At 42.8% G+C, this 15,502-nt stretch overlaps 1 long non-coding RNA gene across 1 annotated transcript; it reads right to left on the reverse strand.

Moving 5' to 3' along the window:
- Positions 1–2,169: 2,169 nt before the first annotated feature.
- On the reverse strand, positions 2,170–15,467 carry LOC107320331. The gene is made up of 2 exons (XR_001558223.2): positions 14,311–15,467; positions 2,170–6,838 (listed from the first exon to the last, which is right to left on the reverse strand). It is a non-coding gene; the product is annotated as an uncharacterized LOC107320331 (long non-coding RNA).
- Positions 15,468–15,502: the final 35 nt, after the last annotated feature.

Consider the following 15,502-nt stretch of genomic DNA (forward strand, 5'->3'; position numbering starts at 1 on the left):
GCCCATCAAAGGTGGTGGATGTTGGTGGTATGGCAGTAGAGGCTGAACCTTCCCAACAGTATTCCCTTACATTTTGTTGCTGTGTGGCAGATGGCAGCAGAGGGGCAGTATGACAGAAAGGTATCTGATGTGGAAGAATGTGTGGAGTAAAGGTGTGGAATTGAATTCTTCCATGCAGAAAAAGATAGCACGACATGTCCAAACAGTGGATGTGAGTGCAATGAGGCAGTAGGTGGTGTGTTTCAGCAGTAGTGACAGCAATGTGAAAGACAAACCACGTTCTGGATGGCCATGCAGATTTTGTGTGGCATGCGGGCTCTTGTTCATTGCTGGTAAAAATACATAGCTAATGGTGGTGACTATGTTGAAAAATAGTTCTTTTTAGCTGAGAATTTGATTTGTCAAATAGTATTATTGTGCTCTTTGTATCTGTCACAGTTCTTAAATAAATGAATAGGAGGCATTACTTTCAGAGTGACTTATGTACTCTTGCATACAGAATGTGGTCACTTCTTAATGATTTACACTCAGATGCTCGTTTAGCTCCTTAGCGTCCTTAGCTGCTATTTTTTTTCATTGGCACAGCTATATAAACTGCCTTCTGAAAGGTCGGGACTTTTTCAGACAACAGTATCATTTGGATGCTTTCCTTATGTAACTGATATACTAGCTGGTACTTTTAATGAATACTTAAATTTACTCAAAGATCATAAACCTTGGTGAGCGTCTTCAGTTTGGGCACATAATGACCAGCATATTCACTGGGATTTTGATCACAGTTATTAAATCAAAATCTCTCCGTGCTAATGAACAACTTGAGACTGAGAAGGGCTTCTGTAGCATCTCCATAGTCTTAGGCAACGCAGTCATGTGCTTTTCACTTGTAATATAATCTGCAATATAACAGAGTTTGTTTTAGTGCAATAACTTTCCCCTCTGCTCTTTGTTTTCATTACTTGCTGTCACGTGGCCTGCTGTTGCCATAATCGTAGTTACTGAAAAGGCTGTTAATGACAAACAAAAGATGAGAGGAAAAAATCACTTACTTCCAAGACACTATTTTGTCTAATGGCTTTGTAATGCATTTTCTCCACGCCTGAATCAAGAGGTTGAGGAGAAAAATAACCTTAATCACAGGAGGGGCCATAGCTAGAAAATGAACCCCATTTATTTATAAGCTCTCCCACAATTCCCCCGTACCACTGTGTTCTCCAACCTGCATTGTGTGGATACAGGTGAGCACAGGAGAAGTAATTAAGGAAAGCTTATTTCAAGAACCTAAGACTTGTGTTATTAGGATCCACACCTCTGTGTTAAAACTGCAGGAAACTTTTAGGTGCCACATAAGTGAAAAGGTTGAAAACCAATTTTTGATAATTGATAGCAATTATTGAGTAGGCCTGCAGGCCTCAGGAGTGTTACCTGAGATCTCATCTTCCCCTGTTTGGAGCTAGAATTTAGATTTAGGTCCATCACCATTTTCAACATTATTAGCCCAATTAGTCTAATGTACTCTTTTGTTTGCTTTACTGCTGAATCAAAGGATGAGTATCTGGATATTTTTTTAAATGGTGTAAAAAAAAAAGCTTGAAGGGTTTTCTTCCAATGGGATTTTTATAACGACCATGGTGACGAATGGTCAAGTGCCATGGAGCATTATACTGATCAAACTCGGTTTCCAAGGAAACTCAGGATGGAGTTTCTAGAGTCTCTTTGAGTAGAACAGCAAAACTACGGCCTGTGTCAGAAGGCAAGTCACAGGTTAGGTTCTTGAGTCAGCTGAAGAACTGTGTGCATCACTTAAAAGCAAGAACGTACGAGTAAGTAACTAAGTTGGAAGCATCTTGTATTTGGTGTTTTGGGCCAAGGTGGGAAGACAGAACAGGTGTTTGTAGCCTGGACTAAAAACAGTTACGCTACTGCCATTAATTTTCTGGAGCAGGAAAGTGGTCCAAGTCACTTCAGAAGGGTGAAGATTAATGGGGAGATGCTGTTGCTGGTACAGATGCTGCTCCCAAGAGCTGGGCACACAGCATTTGCTGGGGGTGGCACTCAGCAGTATTGCTTGTGGACCCTGTCCAAGGGAATGAAAAGCTGATTTAGCTGTATATTTGACTGCGTGGGCTACTGAAGGACAGAATTTAGCATTGTTTAAAGGAAGGCTGGAAATAGGTTAGGCAATGTGTTTGCTGTTGGTGCTTTTTTATTATTTGAATAACACATGCACACAAACACACAGAACACTGTTCTAAGCAAAAAATGGAGCATTTTCTCAATTCCTCCTCCTTCCCCCACAAAATTAATGGCTTTACCAGCAGCTTCAACCAGAAATCTTTCAATCTGTCCTACAACATATATTGCAGTAGTTACTGCAGTGTAACTTTCCTTAGCCTAGACACAGCAAAATCAGTAGAAAGGTGCTTTATATTGTACAGGAACGAGGAATAAACTATCCTAGTATAAGATATGTTTAAGCAGGCATTAGCATCTCAATGGAAAGATAGAGATGATCCATGCACAATTTTCCATAAATATAACTGCTTGAGAAGCTAATTGCCTGAAGGTCAGAAATGCTAGTAGAATTATTTTTTTTTTTAGCTCAGCAAACTGCAGTCCAGAGGCCATCTTGCACAGTGTGCTAATACCAGTCCCAAAGCATTAGGTGTCACGTTGTTGCTGGTGGAAGCTGTTAGAGAAGGACGATAAAAAAGCACAATGTTTTCTGGGGAGAAGTATTGCAAGATTTGTTTCAGGAATTGCTCCTGAGCTGCTGAAAAAGAAAGAGTTGAGCATAGAATTCTTAAGCTTGAAAAGACAAAATTGCTTGAGGCACTGGGGAGGACCTGCTTTCCCCTCTCTACCCTATTAAGAAATGGTGTAATTTTCAACAGAAACTTTTATCGATGTATAATTTTTTACTTAACAAAAAAAGAAAAGAAAAAGGAATTCTAGCTTTCCCGTCCTTCTTGATATTTACTTTGTTTAAAGTTTCAGAGACCATTCTGATTAAAGAGGTAAGTGGGAGAACATCAGGGTGAGGAAATAATAAATAACAGATTTGTCAAAGACCTTTCCTGTGGGTTGTCTAACTGCAAAACAAAAACTTAACAGAATTACCTACTCTGAGATCAGAAGTGATAGAGAAAAACCCTTAAATTCCTGGCTTGCAGCCATTTATGGAGCACAGGTGTCATATGCTGCTATGAGAAAAGTAGGTGTTACTCGAGAAAGCTGCTATGTTCTTACTGTATAGCTTCTGGGTAGATTTAAGGTCCAGCTGTTCCAAAAAGCCTGTCCAGAACTCATTAACAAATCCCTATCTGGAAGCTTGAGTTGTACTCTTTGTAGCTAGTAGAGAGATGCTGCCTGGTCACTGCTGTTCTACTGCCAGTTGAAAGCCTGATGAGAATCTAGGAGTATCCTGGAGCTGTGGATACAGAACATAAGCTAACAGGCCATGTCTTATACATGTATTTCTCAACCTAGGAATACAGCACCCACCTAGTTGGAGCCTCAACCAGTCCATTCTGGGTATATGCAGTCTCTATTTGCTGATCTAGTTTACTGGAGCATCAAATTCTAGGGAAATTACTTACAGTTTATCTCAAATCTGTCTACCTCCTCCTTGTTGTGGGTGTTTTTATTCGGTTTCTTCAGACCTGTTTTAGTGAGTAGCTTTCCAACGTTGAATCCTTGGCAATAGACCAACAATCTTGTTAAATGGTCTCTGCCTCCCTGTAAAAGGGGCTTGCTGCCAAAAAAACACTCCTTGAACCTTAAAACAAAACAAGAAAAAACAACCAAAAAACACAGCAACAACAACAAACCACAACCACATGAACAAACAAACCATAAACGCCATGGTGAGAGCTTTTAGTCAGCGCTTGTACTCCAGTTTGTTGCCAGCTCCTTGCATTCTGCTTCATCTTTTCTCTAAACTTTTATAGCCCCTAATCGTCTGTAAAGCATCGCATACCCCTACGGTGCCATATAAATGAAATAACAATGATGCTCTTGAATTAATTGGGTGCTTTTGCATACAGTGGTTTTACAATTTCTTTTCCTCATTATAAGACCCTCTCAGTCGAAGCTGTGGGTCCAATTGCCACAGATAATTCAGTGCAAGATTGAAGGTGTATACGGGAGATCCCATTTTTTCCCTTATGAGCCCTTTGTGAGGAGGATATGTTTTAGTTCATTAAAGACGCGTGTTAGACAATTATATTCTCCTCTCTGATTCCTTCTTCTTTTTTAGTTCTCAGTTTATAGATCTTCTTAGAAAACACCAGGTCTTACAGAGGTTTACAAACCTCCATAAAGCTGCCTTTAGTTATTTATTTTTAATCATGGGGATTTCCTTCAGATTCCCTACCTCCATGTCAGCACAGGACACTTGGAATAGATCCTTAAGATGCGCTTTTCCCAGAGTGGATTTATTTATTCTCCAGGCAGAGTCCTCTAGCAACAGAAACACGTTGTGGCCAAAAGAACAGCTTGTTTGTGCTCCAGTTTTCCCACCGATAGCAAAGCCAACAAATCTCATGAGCTGGTCAGACTAGCAGGTGTTCCAATTGTAGGTAACCTCAGTTGCTGGCATCTTAGTGAGGAAGGGTAATCCAGTGACATCTGCAGCTTCCACTGGCTTGAAAAACTTTGTTTTACTACAGTGCTGCTGGGCTCAAGTGTTCAATACAGTATTACATCTTATGTGGAAATCCCGAGAGATTCTAGAATCTTCAGAAAGTAGATCTCAAGTCCTTTGCTACAAGCATCAAGCTTTTATACTAAGGTTATTATGGAAGTTTGGATCAAACTTTATTTTTTCACTGGTTAAAAGGAAAAAAATAAGCACACACTGATGATAGTGGTCTGGAAATACACTGGGACGCTCTTAGTGATTAAAGAGTAGGCAAATATATGAACAAACATCTGATGTGCACGACTTTTCCTTCTCAGTGCGGTATGTCTTGTTTCAATATATGTTGCAGAGATGCTACGTCTCGCAAGTATCTTGTAAAACTGAGACTGCTGCTTTGCAGTCCCATTGGAGCTTAGGGCAAATGCGAAGAAGAACAATGACTCCAAATCCACTTGTGTGTGGTTCTCAGCTTGCAGAATATGGCAAATTTTGGGGTTATTTGGAAAGCGGCTTGCTTGTACTTCTTCCGCCCACAGAGTACAGAAAACTAAAAGGTCTATCCTTTAACTCAGTCAGTCAGAATAGATTTCCTGCTGAATGTAGGAGGTCTCTGTGGTTGCCGTGAAGCTGTCAGTGGTCACAGTCAAAAGAAGGTCAAAGCAGAGATGTGCATAGTTAGCTACTAAATTTATGCAACACTCTAGGTACTGTTTAGATAGACTGAAGCTACCACAAGGTCAAGCTTCGCTATGGTGCAGACTATAAGCTTATAAATGCAAGCTCAGGTGTGGCCCAGGCACATGTTCTTGAGTCCTCGGGACTTTGTTTGCCTGAACACACTTGGTGAGTCATTGGGTGAACAAGCATGTTAATGCAGGGATACAGCTGGCTTTCTAAAAGGCAGACACAGGGAAAGGATGCAAATGTGGTGCAAACCCTTTGGTCTCAAGATCAGTTTCAGAGCAGTGCAGGCACAGTTCTAGTTTGTTTAATCTTTGAATCCTCTCCTGCTCCCAGAACGCTGGTTTCCTACTCCTAGCAATAAGTACATCCTTTATCAGGTTACTGTCAGAGAAGTAGATCTAGAAATTGCATTGTGCTGGAGCTTGCTTCGGTACCAATTGAGCTTACCTTCAATTTAAAAAGAGAAAGGGCTGTTGTAAGCTACATCATGAACTGGCTTAGACATCTTTTTTTTTTTGCTGCTTCACAGGTGTTTTTCCATTGCCAAACAGAGTTTGTCAGATTTGGGAATTCTGACCTTCACAGACAGATCCTGGATGGTGTTATGCAGTTGTCATACACCTTTCCAAATGAAAACTTATTTTTCCCAACCCCATAGAGAAGATCCAGACTAGGGATGTAATCAGCATAATATAGATTACAATGGAGATGCCGAGGATTAATGAACCTTACAACATTTCCAGATCCTAAGTAACCTGCAGAGACTTTGCAGTCCAACATCAGTGTATGCTATGATCTAGAATAAGCACTAATGTGCATCTCATGGCATCTGTGTTATACTAACAGGTACATGTCATATAATATTACATCAGCCTTTCTTCTGCCCTCTTGCCTGAGCAGCTTGGTTTGTTTCTGTGGCCACAAGTATTTCAGGAAATGAAGCAGTACATCAGCCTCTTATTCGGCAGCTTTCTCCTTTACGTTTTGCAGGGGCGTTGTCTGAAAATAGTCTTGTAGGGGAAGGGAGGAAAAAGAGGCCATCTGCAGCTTCAGCTGTCAGGCTGGTGAAGACAGGGGCAGAGAAGGTGTAGATTTAGATGACAGATGCCCAGACGAACGGCAGATAACTGTGGAACTTGGTGATGGGAAATTGTACAATAGAAATAGATAGAATAAGAAAAGTGGCCATAATTTCAATAGAAAAGGAAAGGAACCTGAGAAACCAACCCCAGTGCCATGCTATAATGGGCTTTACCGTGGATCTGTAAGGCTGTGCTTCAAACTGTTTCTGAGCTTAGGCAGGACTCCCATATTTCCTTTTCTCTGATTTCTTTCTAGGAGTCGTGAGCTGAAACCTCTCAGTGACCTCTGCAGAGCTGTGATCTGGAATTTCCCCACGCTGTTACCTGTAGCAGCTCTGTTAAGCCTAGATTGCATCCACATGGTGCCAAGTCTCTCAAGGAAGCCAGTCTTGCTTGCTTTGAGTGACAGAGATCCCGCTTTCTCATCCAAACTCTGTAGAATTAATAAAAAGGAGTGGGATTAGGCTTATGCAGATGTGCTGTCAGGTCAGGCCTGTGAACTTGCACCCTAGTAAGCCCTGAACTTACATCATGGGATGTGTTGATTAATTGTAGATAGGCAAAGTCACTTGTAAGCCATTTATCACAGTCATTGTTAGGTGTCAAAAGAGACCTGGTTAAGAGGGATTACTCCCATTTTTCTTCCGCTTTCATCATGCCCTAGTACCAGCAAGGACCCATGGATGGATTAACCAATTATTTACTAGGGCTGACATAAACAGATGGCCAAAACCAAGCTTCAGGTACAGGAAAATAGAACAGCTTGCCCATGGTTATTGCCAAAGCCATCAGCAGTGTTCATGTCATCAGAGCCCTTGTGGCAAGCCAGCAAGGGCGCAGATGATCTTACTCTCTTATAAGACAAATCACCAAAACAAGAAGAAAGGTCCCTGTGCTAGAGGCCCAACAATCAAATGGGCTAAACAGTGGCATCTGTATACTTTATTTGTTACTCTCAACTGCTGGATGCTTGTACCTGTGTTTTATTGGCCTAAAGTCTGGGTCATACATTGATGCATTACTGGAAACAGCGGAGGACAAAGAGAAACACTTCCAGAACCCCACTGAGCTCTCTTGCAAACCCATCCATACTCTAGTGCTCAGGCATCGTAACTGCGAAGGGACATAAAACTTATAGCTTCTGAGTAGGACAAACAGAAATACTTTTTCAGGTCAAGATTCCAGGTGTGACCACTGTTGCCTCCTCGGTAAGGTGGAAAGTGATGTGGTAGAGAAAAAAACGGTATTTTATGGCCAAGGAAGCAGGTCCCAGGAGACAGTATCTTGCCCAAGCTATACAAGAAGATCATGCTTAATATGGTTGCCCTCATTTCTGCCCTGTTCTCCTCTCCGGCTGTTGATACATGGTCTGTGATTCCTTATCATAAATAAGATTTGTGAGCTCTCTGGGGAAATGGACTGTCTCTTTTCCTATGCTTGTGCAGCTTGCACAGGGATATAAATAATAATAGTCATTAATGCTAATAATGTGTTTTTTAACCTTTTGATCATCCTCTGTCTGATAAAATAGAAACAGGAGAGAAATCTTGCTTTGAAAAAGAAGCTACCGGCAGAAACGATTAACATTGCAAAGGGTAGCAGAAGTCAGGCACTGCCAAACGTAAGGCTGCGACCTCATGTTTTCCATTTAGTTTGCTATTGCATCACAGACGACTTACTTTTTAAAAATAGTAGGTAGGCTGTAGTCTCTTCTCTGGTCAGTATGCTAAGCTTTTTGTGTAGTCTGGGAAGAGGTAAATTGTCCCTGTGACACTGGAGGTCTGCTCTCTTGTTTTCATCAGTTAGAGTTGGCAAATCACCTCTGTTACTTTCACCTCTCTCATCTTTTCTTCACCTTGTCTATCCCAGCACCTGGTTATCAATGGTTGGAAATCATTTCTCAGTGTCCTTCTGTAGAGCACTTAGAACAGTAGGGTTTGGTCGCAGTGAGGGCTCTGTACATCCCTGCATCACAACTGATAAACTCTGCAGGGGAATCAATTTGCATACTCAATACAGAGCAACTAAGGGAAAGGGCTGTCTTAGTGATTTTGCTGTTAGGGAGCCTAGATTAGTGGACGCTGAGTTTGGTGAGTCTTTCAATTGCTTTTATTGTGCTTGAGAGCAGGTCTTCAGTGATGGATAGAAATGCGTGGAGCTCTGCCTACACAAAGATTACTCTTCATTGTATTGAACATCAAGTGTTTTCATGCCACACAAAATCAGGCAGTATTTTCCAGGATCCATGGTTTGGACTCATGAAGTCCAGTTTAATGTAGCACTGGTTGTATGTTTTCTGTTTCTCTGTGTATTGTAGTCCTCACCACAGCAGTCTTGATTTCATTTCTAAGGTGCAGCAATATTGTCACTATGATGGCTAAAAATGTAAATGATAAAAGATTTGTACAGAGGAATGCTATCATTTATTTGACTTTATGCTGTTTTAAGTAAGGATACGCTTCCAGGCTTGCAAACCCATATACCTGGAAAGCTGGTTTGATTTGAGTTTTTTCAGCTATACTCTTTAGGTTAATAAAAGATATTGCCTTTTCCTACCTTGCCTCACATTATTTGCCTTTCAACTCTCTATCCACAGTAATTTCAGCACTGGAACTGTCAAGAAAAGGTGCAAATTGTTTCTTCCACTAATCATAAAACACTCTCCCAGTCTCAAGTATCTTAAACAGCCAAACGTTTGCTCAAGCTTTCAAAAATAAAAACAAAATAAAAATCCATCCTTGGATAAGAGGCTGGGTCTGAAAAATATCAATCTGACAGTCTGCAATTTTAATATGTTATAAAGCACTGTAAGGATACTTGCAATGGGAATGCTCCTGCAGCCTTAGCTCCTGCTGCTTTGCTGGCTGGAAAGGGTGGATTCCTTGGTACGAAAAATGGCTTTGGAGAGCTCACCACTGTCCTTTGTTTCTGCCCAGGAAATGTAAGGCTATCAAAAAATGTACAAGTCAACTCTCATTGCAGATAGTGAGACTGAAGTGCTTTGGTGATATTCAACATTCATCTGTTTGCATCTTTTTCATGTTAGGAAGATCACCTTCATCAGACAGGCAGGGTGGACGAATAGCCACCTTTCTTGCACAAGAGACTTTTCATAGTCCTAGTTCAAAAGTCAGCCTGCTGTATAGCTAACAAAATTAACAAGTCTAATGGGGGCCGAGTAGCTCTTGGAGGCACAGTGTTGAGCTTTGTGAAACCATCCAGTGGGAAGCTGGGTACATCACCTCATGTCCATCAGGTGAAAGAGTTAAGTGAGGGAAGCACAAGACCCTCAGCTGTTGCCGAAGAACTGACAAGCTGCAGCTGTGGTTCTACAGCTCTGCTTTTGGGCAGAGTAAGGCATGTGCAAGAGGAGCTGAGCACTTTTTCAAGGAAATATCTTCTGTATAGTGCTGCCGGAGGAGACAGGCCCTGAATCCAAGGCAGAGGTGAGTGAGGTCTGTGTTGCCAAGCTCTGGTAGAGATTTACGAGATCAGGGTGGCTGCAAAAACAGTCTTGAAAGGTGCTCTGTAGCCTTGAGGGATTGTTCATTCTTCTGCAAAGGCCAGTTAATGCTGAATGTGGCAGGAATTTTGTGGTGTAAACACCTGTCCCCCTAAATTGTGGATTTACTGATGATCTCAAGGGCTTATTATTATTATTTTTTTTCCCAGCTTGAAAGAGCTGACTTTCCTCACAGAAAACGTGACAACTCGAAAACATAATCTGCCAAAATGTTTCTTTGGGTGCTGGCCAATATTCTTTTTCTTCTTGTTGTTCACACTTGCAGATTTCCAGTAAAATTTTGTGAATGTTGGAAGAGCAGGGATCCTTTCTACAGAACTCCTTGTGTGTGTGTCCCAGGGGCTGTGTTCTCTGTGCCTGTGTCTCAGACTTCTCAGCATAGCTTGGATGAGGCCCTCCTTGAAGAAGAAGTTGGCTCTGGGGATACGGTATGGTAGACATGTTGATAGCAACTGCTGTTCCATTCATTTTATATTCTAATTATGTGTCAGTGTCAAAGTGTGTGTGTACATTGCTGCCAAATGCTTTCTGTGAGATACGCTCTATGCGCCGTAACTCGCAGAGGACATGGGTTATCAGAAGTAGTCACCATAGAGTCACCAAGGAGCAATCATGCTTGACCAACTTGGTAACCTTCTACAATGATATCTCCAGCTGGGTAGATAAGGACAGAGCAGTGTGTGTTGCATACCTTGACTTCATCAAGGTGTTTGACACTGTCTTCCACAGCAACTTTGTAATGAAGTTTAGAATGTTTGGGACAAATGAACGGACAGCAAGGTGGATTGAGAAGTGCCTGACTGGCAGAGCTCAGAGGGTTGTCATCTGAGGTACAGCCTCTGGATGGAAGCCTGTAACTAGCAGTGTTCCTCAGGCATCACTGCTGTGTCTGATTTTGTTTAACATCTTCAATTACCTGCAAGAAGGGATAGAGTATACCCTTAGCAATTTTGCTGATGATACTAAGTTGGGAGGAGTGGCTGACATGCCAGGAGGCAGTGCTGCCATTTAGTATGAGCTGGACAGACTGGTGAGCTGGGCAGAGGGGAACCTGATGAACTTTAATAAGTGTAGGATCTTGTACCTGGGGCACAATAATCATATGTGCCAGTACAGATTGGGGACTGACCTGCTGGAGAGGGACCTGGATGTTTTTGTGGACAACAGCTTGGCCATGAGCAGCAGTGTGCTCTGGTGACCAAAAGGTCTAAAGATTTATTAGGGTGCATCAAGAAGATTGTAGTAACCAGCAGTTTGGGGCAGGTGATCCTACCCCTCTATTCTGCCCTGGTGAGGTCACATCAAAACTACTGTGTCCAATTCTGGGCTCCTCAATTCAAAGCAGACAAGGATCTAGAGGGAGCCCAAGCAGATGGTGCAAATGGAGCATCTCCCATATGAGGAAAGACTGAGACAGCAGAGAAGGGATCTCGCTGCTGTTTATAAATATCTATAATGTGGGAGTCAGTTTGATGGAAGTTGACTCTCTTCAGTGGCATGCAGCAGTAGAACAAGGAGCAATGGGCAGAAGCTAAAACACAGGACATTCCATACAAACATGAGGAATACTTTATCTACTGTGAGAGTGATGGAGAACTGGTAGAGCCTAGAGAGGTTTTTGAGTCTCCTCTGGAGATATTCAAGACCCATCTGAATGCCTTCCTATGTGACTTGCTGTAGTGAACCTACTGTAGCAGGGGCTTGGATTTGATGATCTCCAGAGATCCCTCACAACCCCTACAGCTCTGTGATTCTGCCTGCTATGGCCAATTCAGGACAAACTGTTCCTGTGGTTCTTGTTGTATCAGTACATGTAACATGCTTGTCTCCAAGGGTTCTTGGTACTGTCCCTACTGCGTCGTCACGCAGCTGTCTCATTATCTGGCTATTTCTGTGGATTTTTATTTTATGGAATTGCTATATAGCCAAGTACAGCCAATAAAAAGGCTGTGCCTTTTATTGGCTCAGAAAGTCTCCTTTTAATTTTGTAGAAGCCCTGGTGAAAAATCCTTCCTTGAAGAAACCTTGAAAAGACGTTCTTCCTTCTTTGATGAGTTTCTCAGAAAGATAGCAAAGAAGAGAGGAATGGTGTAGGGGGGTGGGAGGTAGTAGGATGCAAACAGAAGTTGCGATTGGGACACGGGAAGAATATAGATAAGGAATGTGAAGCGGCAGCAAGGAAATGGTAGGTGGGAAGTATTGTTTGAGCAGAGTTGGCTCTTCATGCCTCTCAGGCTGTAGGTGAATGGGAAGCATGAATGCTGTTTTCTTAGTCTACATAAAGCAGCCTAATCAGATGAGAGACTATTTATCATGGTCTTGATGCACTGTGCATCCCTTCTACAAGAACTCTCATTTCTGGACACTGTGCAGTCCTTGACCTTGGACAGTGGTGGGTTTCATAGAGCCACATGACAAATGACTATTTCTTGCTGAGAGAACATCTCCTTCCACTCCCTTTCCCAAGATCACATGCAGCACATGCCACGACACTCTTCTAAATCACAATAAAATGTGCTATTCATCACAGATGCACTAGTCCCAAAGACATGCCACGAAACCCACAGATGCAACACTCAATAAAACAAATAGTAATACACATATGTCAGAGAGAGACGCGCAGGACAGGACACTAAAACATCCAGGATAAAAACACTCTTGGGTAATGTATGGCTCTTGTCTCCCCGCTCGCTTTACCGAGCTCTCTCAGCTTTAAATTTCAGGACCGCTAATTCTCTTACGTAAACTCTGCAAAAAAATTTGCATGGCCAACTATGTTTTCAGTGCAACTTCTATTAAAGAAAAAGCCACTAAGCCTTTCGCTAATGCAACACAAAATTTGCACAGTTAAATAACAGTAATTTGGGGGGGACATAATTAAATAAATCTGTAATGGAAAAGTTCTAAGTTCCTCCATCAACTTGAGTTTGCCTGCTTGAGAAGTATTTTACGGTAGGTTTGGTATGAATGTTTGGAAGAAGCAATATTACATGTGTGCAGGCATAGTCAAGTTGATATTGCACGAAGAGAGTGAAGCGAAGATGAAATAGAAATGAAAGTGCTTAAACAGTTAATAGCACAAAGCACGTTTATGTATTAAAAAAATGGACAGGCATCCGTGCACGGTGCGTCTATATGCATCCACTCAGCCTTAATGAAATACTTTCACTGTGCATTAAAAGTAGCCATCTTTCAATCATTCAGAGCTGTCAGAATCCAGCCTTTTTTTTTTCCCTCCCTCTAAATGGGGTTGTAGATACAGTCTTTGATAGCTAATACGTCTGTGGCTCATCTGGCTTTTGAATCTAAGGTAAGTGGATAAACTGCAGCAATTCAAAAAGAAAGGGAGGAAGAACAATGACTTAAAGAACATTTGGTTTATGTGTTTAGGGAGAGTTGAATACAGCGTGCTCTTCCTTCTGTTCTTGTCCTTGCAGTGTGTAGGTAGCAGAGGGATTTGGCCATACAAAAAGCGGGCTCACCTTTGGCTCTGGACCAATCCCAGAGAATTCCAGCCCACAGAATCTGATACTCAAGCTCATATTTAGTAGCCTAATGTCCTGACTAACTCTGTTGGTATGACTCAGCACGAGCAGGAGAGCCAAACCCCAGCCCTGAATGTTTTTGAAGGTTAGGAGTATGTCAAATGGGCTGTAATAAGTAGCTGTTTCAGGCTTCTCCAGAGAAGCATGAGATGATGCTACCTGAAGGAAAGCTGCTGCTTTTGAATCTTCTGGTTTGTTTAAAACTCTTGTCCAGTCTAAATGGGAATGATGCTGGCTTCAATATCATCTTCCACTAGTTTTATCTCTGTAAATTATGGCCCGAAGCAGAGATCTAATTCTGATTTTCCTGTTATTACTTATTGCAATGTTGCTGTTCTGTCAGCGCTCCAAGAATTCACAGAGGATTGGATCCAACAGTTCATGGGATGGTTCATATCCCAAGTATGACATGGGCTGAATTAGTTGGTCCCTGTAGCAGCTCTGCCCCACCTTGGTGGGAATTCCTGCAGCAGCACTTAAAACCATACAGCCTATTAGCTGATAGGATGCATCAGTCTGTTTTTTTCCAAGTGTTCTTCCTCCCAACCGATTCCAACCAACATTTAAAAGAGGGCGGAGAGCTGGAAAGTGAGTTTGCATTTGTATGGTTCTTAATAGCTGGTGATTAGGTAATACCTCACTCTGTCTATAGGGGAAAGGCACCTGGCAGCAGCCAGCCGGGCCAAATATTATCTCTGTTTTGCATTACAATGCGCATTTGGGTCAACTAGAGAACAAGTACAACACTTCTAGACTAAGCACAGCATACAGAGACAGAAGGGGTGGCTCCAGGCACCCATACACTCCGGTAGCTCACCCGTTGGTTCATGTTGTTACCTTGGAATTCCGCTACACACAGCAGAGTTTATCTTTGCTGCAGGGGATGTCATAGGGATGCGATGGGATCTGGTCATGGGAAGGCAGGCTTTGCATCTTCATCAGCCTCTCCTCACTTGCAGGCCGGGGGGCTCCTTCATTACTTGAAGTTTCCTCATGTTAAAGCTTCTGAAAACCCTGCTGGAGCCTGGACTCCTGCCTGTGGCCATGCACGTGGAGAGATCTTTTGCCTGGTGGCTTCTGCCTGAACTTTCAGCCTTTGAGGGCCTCGCCCGTGGGTGGCTAAGCAACATCTATGATGTGTAAATTGCGATTGTTATCTCCTAGCGGTGGCATTCGGGCTGCCATGACAACCGCAGTGAGGGGGCACGGTGTGGCCCAGGAGGGGCCGCCAGGCTTGGGGGGCAGTTCACCCGGCCTGCCACCTCGTAGTGACTTCTTAAGGGCTGCACAGTCTCCCCAGCTGCAAAAGGACGCCTTCCTTTTGAAATGCCTGGAGTGTGACTGATGAAAAGCCCCGTGCGAATGTTAAGTAGTACTTCATTACTGCTGCTCTTCTCACCAGAAGCAATGATTTCAGGGCGCAATGAAGCTACAGGAGCTAATTACTCCTTGGGAAGAAAGTTCATCTTGTGTTAAGGTAGGAAGAGCCCGTGTTTGAAGGGAGAGGGGTAGCGGGTGAAATCTTCTGTAAGCGAACGGTGGCGTTGCAATCCGGATTGCCTACACAGAGTGATTCCTTCTGGTCCCTCTGAAATTGCACGGAAGTCACGGGAGATCCAGCAAAGATTAATGCATCCTGATGCGTGCTATTTGTCCTGGAGGCCTTGGCAGCTCTGTAATTACAGTCGGTGCGTCTAAGTCCCTCTCTGGCCCCCCGCGTTACAGCCTGGCGGTGCCACCAGTACCAGAGAGACCCTGGATTTGGGATCTGTCAGGCAGAACTCCGCTGAGAAATCAAAGCTGCCCCTCTGCGTTTCTCACCGCAGCAGTGAGTGCTCTCCTCCTCTGCTGAATAACTGCCCCGTGTCAAATGGAGCCTCAGGGACTCTCGAGCCAAGCGTGGCCTATAGACTTGTGATCCAAGAGAGATGTTTTCAAGGGAAGGAGAGAGCCATATTTCTATAACATATATATTTATATATATTTAGAAAAAATGAAATAAACGAGCAGGCTTGCAACACTAGGTGGC

This window comes from Coturnix japonica, chromosome 1 (genome assembly GCF_001577835.2).
Source record: "Coturnix japonica isolate 7356 chromosome 1, Coturnix japonica 2.1, whole genome shotgun sequence".
NCBI classification, from domain to species: Eukaryota; Metazoa; Chordata; class Aves; order Galliformes; family Phasianidae; genus Coturnix; species Coturnix japonica.